The sequence below is a fragment of the Vespa velutina genome, chromosome 2 (genome assembly GCF_912470025.1).
Source record: "Vespa velutina chromosome 2, iVesVel2.1, whole genome shotgun sequence".
Taxonomy (NCBI): Eukaryota; Metazoa; Arthropoda; class Insecta; order Hymenoptera; family Vespidae; genus Vespa; species Vespa velutina.
The window spans coordinates 9,491,743-9,503,363 of NC_062189.1; the positions used below are offsets into that span (position 1 = coordinate 9,491,743).

At 40.8% G+C, this 11,621-nt stretch overlaps 1 long non-coding RNA gene across 1 annotated transcript; it reads left to right on the top strand.

The window, feature by feature from the left end:
* Positions 1-6,296: 6,296 nt before the first annotated feature.
* On the top strand, positions 6,297-11,300 carry LOC124946528. The gene is made up of 3 exons (XR_007100114.1): positions 6,297-6,596; positions 9,967-10,130; positions 10,198-11,300. It is a non-coding gene; the product is annotated as an uncharacterized LOC124946528 (long non-coding RNA).
* The last annotated feature ends 321 nt before the right edge of the window (positions 11,301-11,621 follow it).

Genomic DNA, 11,621 nt, shown 5'->3' on the forward strand with positions numbered 1-11,621 from the left:
GGAAGTAACCGCGCGCGTCACAAAGGAAAAGAGAGAAAGAGAGAAAAATGGAAATATTCTAATCGTTTCTCTTTGAAAATAGCTTCATTCTTTTTTACACTGATCTTTTATAAAGAAACAAGAAAAAATGTTAATACCTTTCTTGATCGAAATTTCGTCTTCGGAATAAGATTTATCTTTGTATTTATTCCTTTCTTTCTCTTTTTCTATTAGTCGTCCCCTCGCCGCCGGTGCAAGTAGTGATCATAAAAGTAGACTAGTTTTATAAGTTATTAAGCTACTATATTCTCATTTGCCATGATTACTCGATGTCGATTATTATCGTTTATGAAGGCGACCATCATCATTAATTTCTTTTCTATTTATCGATTTTCTATAGAAATATATACCAGATTGTTTCGCAGGGTCTATACGAAAAATATTTGAAAGGAATAATTAAAAAAAATAAAAGTAAATTGAATAAATCAACTTCCGGTAATAAAAAAATAATAAAATTAAAATTGAGATAATAGAATCGTATAAAGATAATGGTCGAAAATTTCAGTCATGTGAAATAAATTTAAAACATAAATCATAAGAAGTAGATGAATAATCATAGTTTAACGAATAGATAACTGAAAATGGGAAAAAAGTGAAAAAGAGAGAGAGAGAGAGAGAGAGAGAGAGAGAGATGAAGTATATATAACAGAGGAGAAAGACAGTTGACCCGCGTCAGGTGAAACAAAAGTCAGCTGAGTCGGGCTTCTCAGCTGACATGAAGACAACGTGTATCGAAGCTTCTGAAAGAGAGGCTTATCGAAATTCATCGCTTGAGAACGATCGATCTCGCTCTGTCTCTTCTTACCCATGATTGAGCATGAATCGATGTGTCCTTTCCTTGGTAATCAAATATGTTTTGTGCATTGTCACGTAGCGAGTGATGACTTCTTCCATCTTCCCGTAGTAGTTTCATGCATTCTACTACTCATGTAGGTATGAAAAATTCAACCTATCAACGTCTTTTTAATTTATAAATTGTTATTTTTTCTCATCCAAAATTTTTATAGTTTAGTTATTCGTTCGAGTAGATGTGATATAAAATTCATGGGCTTGTACGATGAAAGAATACCAAGAATTTTATTACGTACGTGTATTTTGATTCCTTTTTTACATTTTTACTTCGATGCAATGAAAAAAGTAATAATTGTTCCAATTTTTTTTTTCGTATTTAATCTTAACCGATATGATATCAATTTGATTCTTGTTGCACGTGATCGTTATGTGAATATGCCATGAGAAATTTACAATGTACTGATCGAAGTTTCACTTTGGCCGGAAGTAGAAAGTCATGAAAGTTTGGAAGAATACGGAAAAGGACGAGAAAGAGAAGGATCGCTGCGCGATTCTCGCCGTCTCGTGCATACATACGTCCTCCAGGAGGGAGACTTCGAACGCTCGTCTTCGAAACCTGATTTTCTCCGTTTCACTTTCACGGATGCGCGGCGAACGCAAGCTACGCTATGCCGCACCACGCCGGCGTTAAACTTCCGTGCGGCGGTGTGCGAGGCGAGGAGGGAAGCCGTGGAAAGGAAGGTCGGCGAAGAGAAAAGAGGCGAGGTCGAGTGAAAGAAAGAGAGAGAGAGAGAGAGAGAGAGAGAGAGAGAGAGAGAGAGAGAGAGAGAAAGAAAGAGAGAGAGAGAGAAACAAAGAGAAAGAAGAGTAGTACAAGACGAAATCAGATAAAAAAATAGATAAATCAACATTTTTTTAAATAATCGAGTGAATGTAGAATACATTAAGCCAACATTTTTATTTATCATGGGCATAGTCAATTTATTTTCAGGTATCTCTATATCAATTCTCAACAAACGAACAAGAATTCAAATTCGACTGTTGCCACAAACGAATTAATTAAATATATCCAGCATTAAACTTGAGAATAAAACAATAATTTTGTTTCTAGAGAAAAGGACAAGAGAATTTTCTTATTCGTGGTAGTAACGCAACGGAGAAGGGCAAAGAGGGTGTGAGTCAATCGTACCAGGAAGCGAGCCATCCAATTAGGTAGCCGCGAACAGGAAGCTCAGCCCCACCCCACTCGACTTCCCGATCGTAAAATCCATCCATCGTGATAAGCGAAAGAGAGGTCCTGCCTCGGGAGAGTATCCTAATGAGATGCACGGAAAGGACCGCGTCTCGGCTTTCGCCTCACGTTCTCTTCGTGCGCATCGACACGAACCTGCCCCTCGCTTCTCTTTCTCCTACTCCTTCTCTTCTCGCTCGTTTCCTCTGCTTCTCTTCGCTTGTCGGACCGAAAGTGCGCGCGAGGCTCGCTTGGTATACGAATTGTGAATTCCACACAAAAGCTCCTCTCTCTCTCTCTCTCTCTCTCTCTCTCTCTCTCTCTCTCTCTCTTTTCTCCTGGTGCATGAAAATTTTATTTCCTCGCATAAGAAAGAAGTAGAGAGAGAGAGAGAGAGAGAGAGAGATAAAGAGAGAGACAGAGAGAGAGAGAGAGAGAGAGAGAGAGACAGAGAAAGAGAGAGAGATAGGCAAATGGATAATTTATTGCAGTCCGGGTTATTGCAGGTAACGTGGAACGAAAGAAAAAATCTTACAAATAAAACTAAATGAAACGAAATGTGATCGATGATAAAATAGTGATAATATAAATAGTGTGATGCAGCGTGGTTACAGCTGTGTTAACCATTCTTACAGATAATAATATAATACTAAGAGACGAAAAAGTGAGGGAGAGAGAAATAAAGAGAAAGGTATACTTTACTACACGTAGGAAAAAAAGAGAAAGAGAGAGAAAGAGGGGCAGAAGTTCTCGGACGGACGTTGATGTCAGGCCCGAGTGAATTTCGTCGGTTGATGCCGTGCACGTTCACGAGCCCTGGGCTTGTCGTTTCTTCGCTCGGCACTCTCGTAGTTTTCTGCTACGATGTATAATCGTATACCGTTATGCATTTTCTGCCGGCTGACGGAGAGAGAAAGAAAGAGAGAGAGGGAGGGAGAGAGAGAGAGAGAGAGAGAGAAAGACAGAGAGGATAAAAAAACAGATAGACGGGGAATGAAAGAAAAAGGGAAAAGTATGTTGGTGATGGCCGGAGTGAAAAAACGTGAACGAACGCATCCTGTACGCCTGACCCCTCCATGCTCTTTCCAATAGAGGTCCCATTTCGAAGTCTCTCGCGGATGTATGCCGTCCAATCCGACCGATCGACCGCTCGAGATTGGCCAATATGCTTTCCTCCAAGCGTTGCTCTATGCATTGCTCTGCTCTTCGAACCACCCCGGACCACTATGTCTCTCTTTTTTACGCCCGCTTTTCTTTCTTCTCCTTCTTGTTCCTCTTAGGCCTCTTTGTAGACGCGCAAGCGCGTATTCGATTACTCCGAGTCTCGTGTTACGCGAGCATGGCTTTAAGTATGTGGTTGCATCTGTATATTCTTCGGGAATAATTTTAAAGGAGAAAAATATATTTATGTATCAATTAACGTTCGTTTTTATCAGCGTTAGAGATCTATTATGCGAAATATCGAATGATCGAAAACTACTTCACATATTATAATTGATTATTATATATGCTGATTATTCGGCATAAAGATGTTGATTAAATAGCTAAAAAATTTCTTCTGGATTTTTCCTCATTGAAGGATGCAGAACGGAAGGGTTGTTCTTCTCTACGATTCTCTTCCTCCACTCGAGAATCGCTACCGTGAGCCTGCTCATTCTTGGCAAAAGACTTTTACGAGTTTACGAAGCTACCAAAATAGCTATACAATCGGAACCGGTTTTGGTAGATTCTTTTGGTGATCGTTCGGTGAATCTGCGAGTTTAAAAAGTAAATATCCGGAGCCACAGTTAAAGCATGTGCTATAATCATTATACGTAGGTCGTAAGTTGGCTTCGTTAATCTTAAAAATTCTTGTATTAGATTTTGCTTGCAAACCGATAATAACACTTCTTTTATATATAAATGCTGATTGTTTATAATCAGCCAAGTAGGTGAAATGTGTCTACAATTTATCCTAATTTTTCGATTCCACCACGATTTAAAAATTTTAGGAAGACGATCGTGCACGAAATTCCTATTTAAAGTAAGGAATAAAATCCAAGCGGATGCTCTCTCGCAAGTCTTTTCCTTTCGAAGTAGCGAAACGCGCGGAATGCGCCATCTCGACGGCGATAAAACATTCGGGGTTAACGACGTCATTAAAGTTGAACCTTCGTGTACTTATTTCGCATCCTTGCTATTTCTATTACGCGCTCGATCGCGAAAAATTGACTAGCTTCGGAGAAATCCTATCGAACAAGGCACGAATATCATCGTTGAGTATTGCTTTCTTCGTATTGCGTTCCGTTGACTTTCGACAATGATAAACGAAAAGAATAGAAATCGAAAAGAACGAGAAAGCACGAGGTGCGATCGCAAAAGAAATCCAACTTATATGTATGTTACGTACTTGCGTACATACACATACGATAGAATTGTAGAGAAACGTTGAGCGAGCTCGCGAGCGCGAGCAAGAGAAAGGTGCGAGTTGAATCGAATTCCGTGCGGGGTCACCGATAATTCCAGGAAGGTAGCCAAGTATAGGTGATTGGCGGTTACGGTCAAGGACTCTATGACGTCAACGGTACCGGTCGTTAAAGAATTTAGGTCGAAAAGTCACAGAGAACCAGCGTGTATCGTTCGCCGTCCAGTCTTGCGACCGTAAGGATTCGACTTTGTTTTCGTCTCATTCCAACATTACGTGTTTATCTACATATATACCTACTCATCTCTTTCTCTTTCTTTTACCTTGCTAACCGTACCACCCGGTTTTTCGCTAATTATTTGACTTGCAAATTTGTTTTGAACGAAAGAGAAGAAGAGAATCCTTCCTGTTACCAGGGCAATAGGCTTCTTCGTTGAGAAATCAAAAAAAAAAACAAATTTCTTGCTTCGTCATCAACGTTCTCATTCTTCTTTCAAAATCGTTTCATTAATTAATTTTACAATTACAAACATGCTTTAAACGCAGAGTTTTCGAAGAAAATTGGCATTCAAGAGCATCAAGGTTTTTATGACGCAAAATATGTATATACATGTATGTCTTTTTTAATGAATTATAAAACGCGCAAAAAAAAGATCAGATTAATCTATTATTACCGTTCACCTGCTGAGCTCGAATACGAACCACCCAATCTATATCTCCTTTTTACGCGAGCATTACGTGTCACATAGTATGTAGGTGCATACATAGATATATACCAAAGGAACGAATGCTCGAGCGAATCCGAGATGCACCGCGAGAACCTTCCACAGTTCCCTGAACTCTTTCGCCGTGAAGAGATGGAATCAATTTCCCGGTATGACGTAAGACAAGTGTACAATACTCGCCGGTACGCGAGAACGCGATTAATCATAACTTCAACGGTGGAACTTTACCGTCGTGCAAGCGACCTTACCGAGAACAAAGCAGGCGAAATCTTAATTCCTCTAATATTATAAAAAAAAAGGAGTACATACAATGCCGTTATCACTTAAACTTTTTCTATTTATCATAAATAAAAAAGAAAATTTTTTATTTATCCTTGATTTCAGCGAATCGCTAAAGTCTCCAAATAAAACTTGTTGATGTAAGTGAAAAAATAAAAAGACGCTGATCGTTAATTCTCCAACATAAAGGGTCACGAGCACTTTTCCATCTCTTTCTCTCTCTTTCCTCTCCTCGCCCCTTTTTTCTCACCTTCGTTCTGCTCTTACCTCCTACTTGTCCACTATCCGTGCGATCACGAATGCGTCGGGATCGTGGTGGTGCGCGGGTTACATAATTATTCCGGCCGTGCCTCGCGAACGTTTCTTGGCCAATGGAACTGTGGTTCTATGGGACAGTGGACGGTGTCCCCATAGAAGCCCCGCCTCGTGACCCAGACTCCCACATAACTGTTCTCGAAACATCATCGGCAGTCAACGCGAGTCAGCTACGCTGCCTGAAGAAAGAAAGTAGCGAGTGTGTAACCGAGAAAGAAAGAGAGAGAAAAGAAAGGAGAGAAAGGAGTGAAATAGAAGTAACGCATGAAACAACAACATCTATTTGCCGTCCTTCTCTTTTACTCGTCCATTATCGTTTTCTATCCGATGAAAGAGAGAGAAAGAAAGAGAGAGAAAGAAAGAAAGAGAAAAGAGAGACGAGCCATTGTTGATTTCTTCTTTTTCTTCTCTTTTTCTTTCTATTTCTTTCTCTCTCTCTCTCTCTCTCTCTCTCTCTCTCTTTCTCTCTCTCTCTCTCTTTCTTTCTTTTTCTCATAGTTCGAACGTTCGTAACCGATGAACAACGTCATTCCGGAAGGTCTTACTCCGAACGACAGGCGCGGAGGTGTGTCCGCAGGGCGATTCAAACAAGGCGATACGCCGGAGAGATTCTGTTATCACCTTCTAAGCAACGCACGCTCCCATTGTTCGTTCGACGATATTTCTCTTCCTCTTCGGAGTGGCCAGTATGCATACATATAAGAGATCACGTACATACGTACCAAGAGAACAGATCCGATAATGTTTTTCCGAGAGCAGCTGCGTCTTTTCCGTTGAGCAAGAGCGCCACGGCGGGACGAAAAACGCGCTGGTAAGTACGGTCGAGTGTCGAATTAGGAGATGAAAAATGTCGTCGGCCAGATCGATTCATCCTTCAACGTCCTATTTTTGTGTCTGCTTGGCTCGCACCCACCTTTCGATTCTTTTTCACCTCTTTCTTTCGTCCTTTCAACGTACTTCGCGTGGTCACTCAATGGACCGAGATGTTCAACACTCGTCTCAATCGTAGAAACGCATGTCCAGAAGGATTAGAATAGAATGCAAGGACTATAGGGACATCAAGGTGACCACATTGCTTTAAAGGCCTTTTTAGTTCGCCGGCCCTTTTGAATTTTCCATTGACCGCATGCTCGAGTGATAGTCAGGAAAAGTTCTCGTTTCTCTACACCTCGCGAGGAGAATGGCATACGGCAACAGCTGATGGCCGTTCACGCACGTGAACATCTACTACCAGTCTAATTGGCAATTAAAAAGACATTTTTTGTGTTGTGAAAACCGATCGAAAGATTTCGAACATCTGCATGGATCCTGGGGATTGCTTTCGTTACCGATACCAACAAGAAAGGATTATATTCTATTTTTTTTTTTTTATGCCTTTTTACTTCTGAATGAAAAAAAGGACAGAGATAGATAAAAATGAACTCCTACAAACGTTTCTTTTTTAAAATAGAAAAAATGTACATTCTCTGATAAAACGGAAATACTTCTAAAAAATGAATAAACATTCTTGTTGATTTTCAGCTGCCGATTGCGTTCTTCTTCTTCTCTTCTGTTCATCGTTCTCTTCTTCTTCTTCCTCTTCGAGGTGTCGACAACGGGAGGGGCGAGAGGAACGACGACGGGTCTCAACGATACGGTGCTCGCGTGGGACGCAAGTCACGGTCAGACTTCCGGGTCTTTCCTTGCGTCGACAGATCTTTTAGATCAAATTCGAAATTTTTTCTGAAAGAAACTGATCTACGTTGATCGTTGGAGAAAAAGACGAGGGGGAGGTAGCGATCGCGAAATAATTTGAGAAGTTCAAATACTCAACGGTCGATGATACCATATGGTCGACAAAAGAAAATATTAAAGTATCTCGACGGATCGGCCACCTTCTCGCATCTCTCTCCTTCTTAATCACGACCCCCTTCTCTTGCTTCTTTTTTTTACCACAAAACCAGTTCAAAGCTAGATGCAATGTTTGATACGAGAAACCCGGAAGAAGACCCCCCTCTCTCTCTCTCTCTCTCTTTCTCTCTCGCACACGCACGATTTCTTTCACGTTTATCGCAGTCAACAGATTGGGAAGAATGAAAACTCAAAAAAGGGTTTTCGAGAAAATGACGCAACGAGTTACATAGAGACAGCAGCTGCGCTTTCTTCCGTCGACGGCAGCAGGAAGACGTGCTTCTTCAAATAAAAAGGGGTGAAAGGATGAAATGAAAGTGATGAAAAAAAAAAGAGAAGAAGAAAAGAAGAGAAAGAAAAAAGAAACAAAGCGAGAAAGAAGAGACGTTTTTCCCTTCCATTTTTTTATTCTCCCGTTTGATCATCTACGCAATCAACACAATCGTTTCGTCGTCTCCTTCGATTCGCTACTACCTACCTGATGCATCTCTTTCGAAGATCGGACCAACACGTCGTGTGCCTCTCCTCATGGCACGTGTCTTTCATATGTTCGGCACGCGTCCCTAAAATCGCTTATGCTTTCTTGAAAGAAAATGCAGCTTTAAGAAAAAGGAATCAGAAAAAAAATCGTAATTTTTTATTATTTACATTAATATTTTTCTTTTATAGGTGAATCGTTTCTCTTGTAATCTTTTATATCACGTTAGGTAAGATTGTGTGAATCTCGATGTGCATGATATCATTGTTTAATCTCAATAAATGGATCTCACACTCGTATTTTTTTTTTACTGAGGGCTTTCAATTTTTCAAAATAATAAAATTCTAATCTAGATCTTTTCAATTGTATAAAATAACAATTTTCTGATTCAATTACGATGAATTTTACGATGAATCTTGAAGAAAACGAATGATCATTGATCGAAGAAAAATACTTACGGAAAGGAGTGGAAACGAAACGAGAAAGGATAAGAGATAGAGTGTGAGAAGCAGCGGGTAGTGAGTAGCGGGTAGCGGATTGTGGGCAACGGGCAGCCGGCGCTTAGTTCCTTTCGAAGGCAAGAGTGGGTTAAGGCCCAAGGTCCTGGCTTCGCGGCGACAAGGAGATTCCTGGATGAACGCAAAGGATATACGCGCGCCCCCTCCGACCTACAGACGATCGCTCGGCAGACGGTCGGCACCTTATACCTACCTAACTGTACCTACGTCGCGCTTACGTCGCGACGGAAAGCGGTGAAGAAGCAGACGCTCGAAGGTAGAAGGGAGGGAGAGGACATCGACGAATCGAGTCCGCCCGTTTCTCTTCTCATCTTTCTTCTTCTTCTTCCTCTTTCTTCTCCTTCTCCTGCCTATACGTGCCCTTTTCTCCCTTTTGCTATCTCCGTCTCTCTCGGTCTCTATTCGCGCTACCTCTCGCACGTGCGAGCTCTCCACCAGTGCTGCTCGGTGAGCGTGAGAGAGCGCCTTTTACGTAGGTACTTACATGCGTAAATGGCTGAACCGTGCCTTCGAGATATGGCCCGTTACTTCTGGGGTGTCGCGCGGAGGAGCCAGTTACCGTGTTACCGCAATTCAGGCCACAAAGTCAAAATACAGTTAGCCGCGGCCGCGTGCGAGAGCCGCTCCAGCACGAAAAAAGAAATCCGGCTACTCCTCCTCCTTCTTATCCTCCTCTTCACCCTCACCCTCCTACCGCCTGTCTCTTCGCAACCTCGAAGCATCCGGCTGTAAACCTAGTTGGATTCTTAGAGATACATCCTAACATGCAACCCGGAGATGCTTTGCACGCTTGATCGAGATCCTGGTTCATTTAAAGATCAACCTTAAAATGACCCAACGGGAATCTTTGAAGAATAGACATCATTACTTTTTCAAAACATAATTAAAACTTAAATATATTGGATAACATGTGAACCGTACGCAAATGATGATATATATCTACATTTAAGACAATCGGTACATGACACTGCTGAAAATATGATGTAGTGATCAACTTTTATCATTTGCTATTTTTCAAACACCCTTCCAACATTTAAAGTTACCAAATAATACGATTTCAAACACCCTTCCAACATTTAAAGTTACCAAATAATACGATAATACGATTAGCCCTTTTTCAACAAATACGATTCACGTAATAATCATATAAATACATTCACGTGCTACTCTGATGTATTTGGAATGAAAAGATAAGAAAATATTGAGTGATCGACGAAGTATCGCAAATCATGAGTCACTGTTTTCATATCCATGTAATTCTGAAAATAAGATTACCGAGATTCTTTATCCCATAGGAAGAAGAGACATACAAAGGAACGGATGCGAAAGAGTTCATGGCGGAGGCTTCAGAAATGAATCTGAAGAGGGTTCGAGGAGAACGGTAAGGCGATGCAAGATTGCAACACTCTTCTGGGAGCGCTCGCTGGGCCATCCACGTGGATCTCTTCGAATTTTTAGAGTACGTGCACACGCACGTCCGCGAGTCGATCGTCGCTTGCCTACTAACCTTCTCCTCCTTCTCATAGGGCTATCGAAAAGTTGATTGGATAGGAAAAAAAAGAGGAGCTTTTGGCGATCGATTTTCAAGTGAAACGCGATGGAACGAACGAAATCTTCGGTCAACGTCCTATTATCGATCTACAATGCAAATATCTAACGACGTTGGCGTTAAACGTAGTATCATGGCAAGACTTCGAACAGATTCTCTCTCTTTTTCTCTCTCTCTCTCTCTCTCTCTCTCTCTCTCTCCCTCTTTCTCTCATTCCAATAAAAAACTATTTTTCCTTCTTGTTTTACTTCAAGTTCCGTAACAACTTTTTTGTATGTGAGAATCTAACTATTGGAGAAAGTGAATTGAAGAGAAATCTGACAAGACAATTAAGTCAAAAGTATTTGGCGAGAAGAAAAGTCATTCTTTTCTCAGTAATTCATCATAGCATAGTATATAAGTATTTCCAGTTATTCACTTAGATTCATTTATCAGATATACGTGAATACCAATACTTTCATATTTTCTATGAATGATGTATATATCTAGCGATCGAAAGCTTTTATTTCTTCGTATTGAATAACGATGAAGAGACATTCTTTGGTAACATATTCTGACGAATGTATCCGATTGTCCGATTAGCCTACCACTTCTTCGAGCTATTTTTATATTTTCGTTGTTCTTTGCCAAAGTTCTGAAAAAAAGAGAAAGAAAAAGAAGAAAAAGAAGAGGAACCTTCGGTGTCCCTCGAAGGGCTTCATGTGACATTCCAAACGTCCTCGTGCCTCTTGAGAGAAAAGGCGCGGAGGCCAACGCCCAATTTGCAACCTACGGGACGCCGGAACGGAATTGAAATAGTCCAGTGGGAGTGGGCGTCCCTCTTCCACAAGACTAGTCCTAGAACGGACAATTGTTTCGCCACTCCTAAACGAACGAAGCACACATACGCGGGAGGTTAACGACACCCGGCCTGTCGAAACACTCGACTGAATATCATTTCGTTGGCCGCGGGAGCCAACGCAACGTTACGAACCTTTTTTTCTTATATACACCTCAACTCTTTTCTTTGTCCATCTACATCACGTCATTATCGTCATCGACTTTGTCGTCGTTATCGTCATGGGCAAATACCAATTTATCGTCACCTGTAATAGAATTAATACAAAATATCCAAAGTGTTAGAAATACAATAAAAAATGTCCATCATCTACGTGTATGAGTTTGTTATGAATAGTCTTTTCTCAAACGAAAGTAGAGATCGTTTGACTTTTCTAATTTATATATACCTATGAGCAAAGATTAGCTGATGTAGAGGCAATAAATCAGCGAGGAGAAATACAATTAAGGCAATAGTTCATCTAAATAAAAACAAGAACTTTATAAATTAATTTGTTTAAAGAAATATTGAAGAGATATACACTTTAAAAAGGACTCATCGAATATTTCCGCTGTGGGTCCGTT